The following is a 10,097-nucleotide window of genomic DNA, read 5'->3' as shown; positions in this document are numbered from 1 at the left end:
TTCAAAAATGGTGAAGTGTTCATCAAAATGGGTAATAAACAAATTTGCTCTACAAAATTAGAAAATAACTTGTACATGTTAAAACCAATTGAGGTCAAAGCTGTTTTGAACATAAAGATGTTTAAAACTGCTAGGACTCATAAGAAAAAGAAAATTTCTCCAAATGCCTATCTCTGGCACTTGAGACTGGGTCACATAAATCTCAACAGGATTGAGAGATTGGTTAAGAATAGTCTTTTAAACAAGTTGGAAGACAGTTCATTACGACCATGTGAGTTCTGTCTTGAGGATAAAATGACAAAAAGATCTTTTTCTAGAAAAGATCTTAGAGCCAAAGAACCCCTAGAGCTTATTCATTCAGACCTTTATGGGCCTCTAAATGTTAGAGCAAGAGGAGGGTATGAATATTTCATCAATTTTATAGATAATTATTCCAGGTATGGGCATGTTTACCTAATGCACCAAAAGTCTAAAACTTTTGAAAAGTTCGAAGAGTATAAGGCTGAGGTTGAAAACCAATTAGGTAAAAAGATTAAAACGCTTCGATCGGATCAAGGTGGTGAGTATATGGACAGAATTCCATAACTAGTTTATAGAACATGGAATTCAGTCTCAACTCATAGCCCCTGGCACACCTCAGCAGAATGGTGTGGTAAAGAGGAGAAACATAACCTTATTGGACATGGTTCGTTCCATGATGAGTTACGCTCAGTTACCAAATTCTTTTTGGGGACACGCAGTTGAGACTGCGGTATATATTTTGAACATGGTTCCCTCGAAAAGTGTTTCTAAAACACCTTACGAGCGTTGAAGAGGACGTAGAGGAAATCTATATTACTTCAGGATTTGGGGTTGTCCAGCACATGTGTTGGTGCAAAACCCCAAAAAGTTGGAACACCGTTCAAAAGTGTGCATATTTGTTGGCTACCCAAAGGAAACAATAAGTGGTCTCTTTTATGATCCTCAGGAAGATAAAGTATTTATATCGACAAATGCAACCTTCCTGGAGGAAGATTATATAAAGAACCATCAACCTCGTAGTAAGTTAGTAATAGAAGAAATGTCCAGAGAAACGACAAATGCTTCAACAAGAGTTGTTGATAGAGCAGGTCCATCAACAAGAGTTGTTGATGAAACTGATACCTCACATCCTTCTCAAGAGTTGAGAATGCCTCGTCATAGTGGGAGGGTTGTGCAACAGCCTGATCGGTACATGGGTTTAACTAAAACTCAAATCATCATACCAGATGATGGTTTAGAGGATCCATTGTCTTTTAATCAAGCAATGAACGATGTGGACAAAGACCAATGGATTAAAGCCATGGACCTTGAAATGGAATCTATGTATTTCAATTTTGTCTGGGATCTTGTAGATCAACCAGAAGGGGTAAAACCCATTGGTTGCAAGTGGATCTACAAGAGAAAACGAGACCAAGCTGTTAAGGTTCAAACCTACAAAGCTAGACTTATGGCAAAAGGGTTTACCCAAAGAGAGGGGTTAGATTTTGAAGAAACCTTCTCTCCAGTTGTCATGATAAAGTCTATTAGAATACTTTTGTCCATAGCCACATTTTATGATTATGAAATATGGAAAATGGATGTCAAGATAGCTTTTCTGAATGGTTATCTTGAAGAGAGTATCTATATGTCTTAACCAGAAGGGTTTATATAGCAGGGTCAAGAGCAAAAGGTTTGCAAGCTTAATCAATCCATTTATGGATTAAAACAAGCTTCTAGATCTTGGAATATGAGATTTGACACTGCGATCTAATCTTATGGCTTTGAACAAAATATTGACGAATGTGTCTACAAGAAAATCGTCAACAAAACTGTCACTTTTCTAGTGTTGTATGTTGATGATATTCTACTCATTGGGAGTGAGGTAGAATATCTAGCTGACGTTAAGAGATGGTTGGCTTAACAATTCCAAATGAAAGATTTGGGAGAAGCACAGTATGTTCTTAGAATCCAAACAGTTCGAAATCGCAAGAACAGAATATTGGCATTATCTCAAGCATCTTATATAGAAAGATGTTGTCTAGATATAAAATGCAAAATTCTAAGAAAGGATCTTAACCTTTCAGCCATGGAATTCACTTGTCTAAGGAGCAGAGTCCTAAGACACCTCAAGAAGTTGAGGAGATGAGTCGAATTCCATATGCATCTGCAGTTAGGAGTTTGATGTATGTAATACTGTGTACACGTCCTGACATATGCTATGTCGTAGGAATTGTCAGCAGATTTCAGTCCAATTCTGGTAATGACCATTGGACTACTGTTGAAAACATTCTCAAGTATCTTCGGAGGACGAGAGATTATATACTCGTGTATGGTCCTAAGGATCTGATCCTTACTGGATACATTGTTTCTGACTTTCAGACCAATATTGATTTGAGGAAATAAACTTCGGGGTCAATATTCACTCTGAACGGAGGAGCAGCTGTGTGGAGGAGTATCAAGCAGAATTGTATTGCAGACTCCACAATGGAAACTGAGTATGTAGCTGCAAGCGAAGCAGCAAAAGAAGCAGTATGGCTCAGAAAGTTCATAATAGATCTGGAAGTAGTTCCTAACATGCACCTGCCTGTTACTCTCTATTGTGACACAGTGGAGCAGTTGCAAATTCAAAGGAACCACGAAGCCATAAAAGGGGAAAGCATATTGAACGGAAGTACCATCTCATCAGGGAGATTGTACACAGAGGAGATGTCATTGTCACTCAGATTGCTACCCAAGACAACTTAGCTGATCCATTTACGAAGGCCCTCTCGGGTAAAGTGTTCGAGGTTCACCTAGTAGGACTAGGTCTACAAGTTTTGTATCACTAAGGAAAGTGGGAGAATTTTTGGGTATTGTAATGCCCTAGTTTATTGTATTTGTATATTTTATTCTCTCCATGTAAATTCAACATTGTATATATTTGTATATATTGATCCACTGGAGTTTTAGTCCAAGTGAGAGTATTATTGGGTTTTATATCCTAAAAACTCGCAGTATGTAAAATGATAAACATTTTCTATTATCAATATACTTGTTATTGATCTCATAAATTATATGAAAGTCTAAATCCAATAAACTAAGACTCATGACTATTGTATGAGTACTTGAACTTTATGTAGAGACATAAGAGTGGATTAAGTTCGAGTAACTAGTCAAAATGATCTATGGTACATGAATGAGGTTGAGTACCTTATTCTGGTAACACCATTGGATGCGGCCTACTCTGTAGTTATTACAAAGAGTTGTAAAGTGCTACATACGATGTAATCCTAATTCGTACATGTTATGACATGAGGAGAGGGGGCGTCCTATGCAATGAGTTTGCATAAGATCAAGACCAAGAAATAAGTCACTCTTACTTTATAACGCTATTTACTGTTTAAGACTGACTATTTCACCTAGATGACCTAGGTAGCTCGATCTTAATCCAGGCTAACTATGAACTCCTGTTTATTTGGGATTGCCCTTAGATTTGCATAGTTGAGGGTTGGCTCAACAGCGCCAGCTCAATAAGACTCCCATTTTAGGGGTAAGACTGGATAGATAGCTGGGACATAGGGTGCAAGATAGAGTTCACGCCTACCCGATTTAGGGATAGGAGAAAGGTTGTTCTCTCAAGTACTGAATCCAGGTCTTGAACAAGGGGCCCCACCCTCTCACTGGGCTGAGAGAGTTGGTTTGGTGATTGGATCACAAACCAGTTATTTATTAGAGGTTTAGTAGGGACTTGAGGAAGACGTAATCTCGGGGGTAAAACAGATATTTGACCCAATCATTATTACGAACAACCTGTAAAGGGTTGATTTGCTGATTATGGTTAAATCATATGGACATATTATATCTACAGTGAAGGGAGTGCAACTATGGGCTTTAGTGAAATGACCCATTAGTTAACGAATGGAGATTAATTTGGTCTAATGAGTTTAGCCAATTAATCTCGAATCGTTGGAGCCCATGATCTGTAGCTCCGCGAGGTCCCCCTACTAACTCATAACGAACTAGCTCTAGAATAACGTGATAAGTTAATTTGAAACGTTCAAATTAGAATTAAGGAAATTAGTAATTATATGAAATATAATTATGTTTAAGTTTAGAATTAAACGGAATAGGAGAATTTGTATATTTAAATATAATTTAAATATATAAAGATGAATATGTGTTAAAATTAATGTAATATTTGATATTAAATTAATTAAGTTTTATTTAATAATTAATTTTTCATTTTTAAAAATCAAATAGATTTTTTAAATCAAAATTTGATTTTTAGATAAAATTGGAAAAGTTGAAAACAAAACATAAAATAGAAAAATGGATTTTTCCATTATCCATCACCTAAATAGCTCACACATGAAGCATTAATCTTGCCTTTGTCTTCTCCAAGCATGAGCTGCAACTCATGCAGCTCTTCTCTTTGCATGTTGATCTGCAATATAATGAAGAGATTGGAGTCAAAATCGGGCATGCAATCCATAGAGTTTTTGAGAGAAAAACTGGTTTGAAGAAAGGTTCTTCAACAAGGTTGCAGCAGTGAGCTTTTCTCCTTCATCCCTTGATTCAAGCTTATTTTGAGTCCCACGACTCAATCTAGAGCATCAAGAGAATAGTGGGGAAGAACTTGAGGTGGTCTACAACAAGATATGGAGTAGATTGCAGCTGAAGAAGGAGCTTTGAAGAAGTTCTACAAGAGGTATGTCTTGAAACCCATTTTTTTCTGCAGAAGCATGCTTTATATTATGCCAAAATTAGTGAATTTGAGTGCTTAGATGATCTTTGTGCTTCCGCTGCTGTTGATACAATCCTACAGTTCTAAGACTGAAGAATAATAGGGAAGACTCTAGTGGTAGTCTACGACGAGTTTGTGATCAAATTCGAGCAAAGGGTTGCATCAATTTTGAAATCTACAAAGGTTATGTTTCTAAAACCCTGAATTCTCTATATGAACATACATGCTTGATTCCTAAAATTAATTTAGTTAGAGTGCTTAAGATCCCAATCGCTTCTGCATGTTTGTAGTTAACTCTTTCAAGTTGGCCTTGAGCGACTTTAATTACTTAGTTCGATCCAATTTATAATTTCTACAATGGGGTTTGGTTTTTATTGTGATGACATGACAACTTGTGATTAGCCAAAATTTCTCATTCAACATACATTTTAGGGGTTTTGTGAGATTTTTCATTGATGCCTAATTATTTTCTTTTAATAAACATAATAGCATACAAACATGCAAACAATCTATGATAGAAACCTATCACTGATAGATCTTCATCAGTGAGTAATAGACCACAATTAGTGATAGGTCTATTGGATAGGTACTAATAACTTGTAGAAATATAAGTTGTTTTACCTCTTTTATCTAAAACAATTAAGGAAAGTCATAGGAAAATGTGTTGGCTTAATAAGAAAATCATGCAATTAATCATATCCTACGATCGCAAGCATACAAAACTTATAATCCTCGAAAAATTATAAAATTATGCTTTTAAACACAGGATTTTGTAAAAAAGAATGAGGAAAACCGACAAAAGAAACAAGTCACAACTACATGAGCTCATAGAAAAATTTTGACGTCCAGCTTGGCATCGCATAAGTTCCATGATAAAAGAGGAAACAATATCTTAAATGCGACAGACGTGTGGGTGGTGGAAGTCAAATAAAAAAGATCAAGTTGGTAGTTGATGTGAAAGGTTCGTGACAGAGCCAATGAACTTCTGACATGAGACAAGCTGCTAGGCAGGGTATGGAATTTATTGCATGGTGTCAATATAATCATTAGAAAGAGACACATAACCTTTTTCTCGATGCCTATAAATAGGCCATAAGATCGAAGATAAAGAAAATAGGAGACATAACCAAGAATTTGGCCAAGCTCTGCTACATTTTCCTCATCCGCCAAAACCACTCTCTCTCAAAGCTTTTCCTTGAGGAATTTTTGAGTGAAAGCTCAAAGTTTCTCTCCGAAGAGGAGGAAGAAGTACATCACCACCACCACAACTGCCATGAAGTGATCTTCAAAAGAGTTAAAGGACGCAAGAAATTGCAACCCACGCCTTGACTTTCTATTCTTGTCTTTTTATTTCACTTTTGTTTAATAATGTTTGTATTGTTGTATAAGATTGAAAAACCTTCATTATCAATATGAATGACTTTATATTTTCTCACCTATCCATGTTTTTACCATCGAGCATATGCAACTAAATTCATAATGGGTTGGGAAAGATAAAACTAGCATGTACTTAGTAATGCATAAGTAAGCGTTCATCTTATTTAATGTGTACTCCACGTACCATTTGGATCATATTGAGAGACGGCTCTAGATGGAACTAATCATTGCTTGAAAAAGTAAAGGGTTTTAGATCTCATTAAACAAGAGGATAAAAACCATTAGAAATAAAGATAGACTTCTCTGTATGAACTACACATCACATGCATCCTAAAAATAAGGTATTGTGGCTTAACGCATTAAGAAGTGTAGTTTATCATTATGAGTAAATCGTATGAACGCATGGCTTATGCATTGCTAAGGAAAAGATAGTGAATATTTTTCTCAACCCTACTTTGTTTATTGAAATTTCATACTTTTCTCACTGCAAGCTGCTTCATTCAAAGTTGTGATTATCATTTCATATTCATCAACATCCATCGCATCATCACTTCTACCACCACTTAACCACTAGTATAGGTATTAAGATAAATTAAACAACCAAGTTCATTGCATGTTTAAGAACAATTCACGTTAAAATCAAAGCAATCATTCTGCCGTAATATTATGCGGGATCCCTGTGTTCGACCCTAGACTCCTTAGGACTCTGATTCAACTTGCACTTGGGTTCAATTAGATAAAGCCATGCGTTTATAAGTTTAGAGGCACAACTCAGTTTTAATCCTACCGCATCAGTAGAAAACGCATCAAGTTTTTAGCGTCGTTGCCAAAGATCACGGTAACTAAGTTGTGCTAAGAATTTTATTTTTTATTTTTGCAGGTCTCGATTTTGGTGTATTGCATCCTTATCTGTGAGGAGGTGAAAAGTTATAAGAGCAAAGGAACAACACCTGAGCTGTTATATGACCCAAAGATCGAGAGAACGTTTCACATACTCATTAGATCGAACAAAGAAAGGCAACAAAGGAACAAGGCTCAAATTATAGCAGTTCCACAGAATGATCCAGAGGTGCCAAATGTCATGATTAATGAAGGAAACGATGATGGTAACAATGTGACTTTCCAATCCCATACTTCTAGCCAACGATTGTAACAAACCCATTAGAGATTATGCTTCACCAATTTTTTATAATTTTTTACTTGAAATCATGGAACCAGCATTCAATGGGACCAGATCAAAAGTTGGACAGTTTAGAGGAAGACCATGCAAGGATTCACATGCTCATTTGAGAAATTTCATTGAGGTATGCAATACATTCGTGCTCCCAAATATCACTTCATAATAAATCACATTGTCCCTATTCCCATTTTCTCTACGTGATGACGCCAGGAAATGGGCTTACTCACTCGAGCCAGGTGAAATTACATCTAAGGATCAAGTTGTGGAAAAGTTTATGAAGAAATACTTTCCACCGACAGAGAATGCAAAAAGAAGACGGGAGATCTCTAATTTCCAATAAGGAGAAAATGATACGTAAATGACGCATGGGCAAGGTTTAAGAGATTTGTGAGAAAATGCTTACATAATTTGTTGGAGCTTATATCCTAAATCTCATGTATCTTGTGGTTTATAAAGACAAACTACATATCTAATAAAATAAGAGGTATTTTATTGATGTTTAGATTGCATTAATTCAATTGAATAAATTAAGATCCAATGTTATTTTATGAAACTTAAACATGTATGTGGGGACATATAACTGGATCATGTTGAAGTAATAACCTAAATGGTCTGTAGTAGATGGATAAGGTTGGGTACCTTATCTTGGTGACACTACGAATACAATCCGCTTTGTAGATGTTACAATCGTTGTAAAGTGCTACAAATGATTTGATCCTGATCGTTCATGTAGAGACATGCGAGTAGGGGTATTCTATACAAAGAGTTTGTATAAGCCGAGCCACGAAATGATTTGACTCTCTATATAACACCGTTACGAGAAGAGACTTTTCACTAGGATGACCATAGAAGACTTAACATTAATCTTGAGTGAGTTGTGAACTTCTGTTTGTGATGACAGTCCTTTGATCTGTATGGGTGAGAGCGCCTATGATAGCCGACTCAATAAGCCTGCCATTTTAGGGATTTGTCTAACTAGGGTGCTGGGAACACAACTATACAAGATGAAATTCACTCTTAATTCCTTGGGAAAGTAGATAAATTGCTCCCTTAATAGCTGGTTCTAGGTCTTGAACAATGAGGCATCAACCTCTCACTGGTCTATAAACTGTTTGTTCATTAGAGGACTCAGTGGTACTTAAAGAATTAGATGTAACTGCAGGGGTAAAACGATATTTTGACCCAATTATAGTTATGAGCATTTGTGAAGGGTCATCGCTATGTTGATTGGTTATATCCATAGACACAGAAATATATCTACAGTACGAAGAGTGTAGCTATCGATCTTTAATAGAGTGATCGATAGTTAATGAATATTGATTAATTAGATTAAAGAAATTTAATCAATTAATCTCATATCATTGGAGTTTCTAATTTGTAGGTCCATAAGGTCCCCTTTTTAGCTCACTAAAGGATATCAATGAGGAATGATTTAAATTGTTCAAATCAAATGAGGAAATTTTATAAGATTAATATATAATGGCTAATTATAGATATGATCTATAATCCAAATTATGTAAGAGAGAGATATTTGAATAAGATTCAAGTATTAGATTTATATGAATTAGATTCATAAATGAATAAGATTCAAGTATTAGATTTATATGAATTGGATACATAAAGAGATGTATAACATATAAATATGATATTTATATGTTAATTAATTCCATATTAAATATGGTTTAATACAGTTATTTAGTTGATTATTTAATGGTTAATTAATTAATAAGAAATTATGGAGATTGGAGGTTAATATAAATATATGATATTTATGATAATTAATTAAACTAATAAATGTTATGATAATTAAAATAAAATTTAATATATGGTCATTTAATTAATGTGTTAAAATTAATCTAATGTTTATTTAATTAATTAGCACAAGGATATTAAATTGGAAATACTTGGAGAAGGGGCTAACCCTCTCCATATAAATATATCCTTATAACCCTTTTAGAGTAAGGGATTTTCTTTTATTACCCAAAATCCTAGCCTCCAACCTCTACCTTCTTCTCTAATTTCTCTTTAGAAAATTATCTTTTTTTTTCCTCCTAAAAAGTTTCTTGGAGACCATTCTTCCAAGTTCATTTTGGAATCCTAGAGAATAGCATGATATTTTGTTGGTGGTGTCCTTGTTCTTGGAGAGTTCGAGATCGTTGATAATAGTGAAAAGAAGAAAGCTAGAGAAATCATCAAAGGTGAGTCGATTCTTCCATTTTCTCCTCTTTTTTTACCATGTGTTTATGTTTTTGTTGATGTTTATCCTACAAATGCATGTTTATTTTATGTTTTGTTTCCATAAAAATGAATATCTAAAATGTTTAAGGCAATTACACATTCTGCAAGAATTCGATTCCTTCATAATGGACTCACCTGACTGTCTGCAAATGGAGATCTTCTATGATGGCTTAAATGAAGCATCGTAAATGCAGCAAATGCTACTACAGCAGGGGTTATGGATAAACTTATACGGAAGCAAAGAATATCCTTGATCGCATATCAAAAATACCATGAGTGAGGACTGGAAAGAGAATGAGTACAGATCAAGATCAAGCGGAAAAGAAGGAAATGAAGGTTCACATGGAACAAAGCCATCACATCGCTACAAACACAAGTAAAATGCAATGATAAAATTTGTTGCAAGCAATGTCGATAACCTAAAATTTGATTAGGATGGAAGTCAAGTGAACATTGTTAACTGATGTATAAGTTGTTATATCTTGTGGCTAGATATGGTGGTTTGCAGGCGCATCTCACTCGAGTTTAAGATATGCACCGCATTGAATTCCCACAAAATCATGTGTTTCATCGAAGATA

The sequence above is a fragment of the Benincasa hispida genome, chromosome 12 (assembly GCF_009727055.1).
Source record: "Benincasa hispida cultivar B227 chromosome 12, ASM972705v1, whole genome shotgun sequence".
Taxonomy (NCBI): Eukaryota; Viridiplantae; Streptophyta; class Magnoliopsida; order Cucurbitales; family Cucurbitaceae; genus Benincasa; species Benincasa hispida.
The sequence above is the reverse complement of the archived record's forward strand: the minus strand, read 5'-3'. Positions refer to the sequence as shown.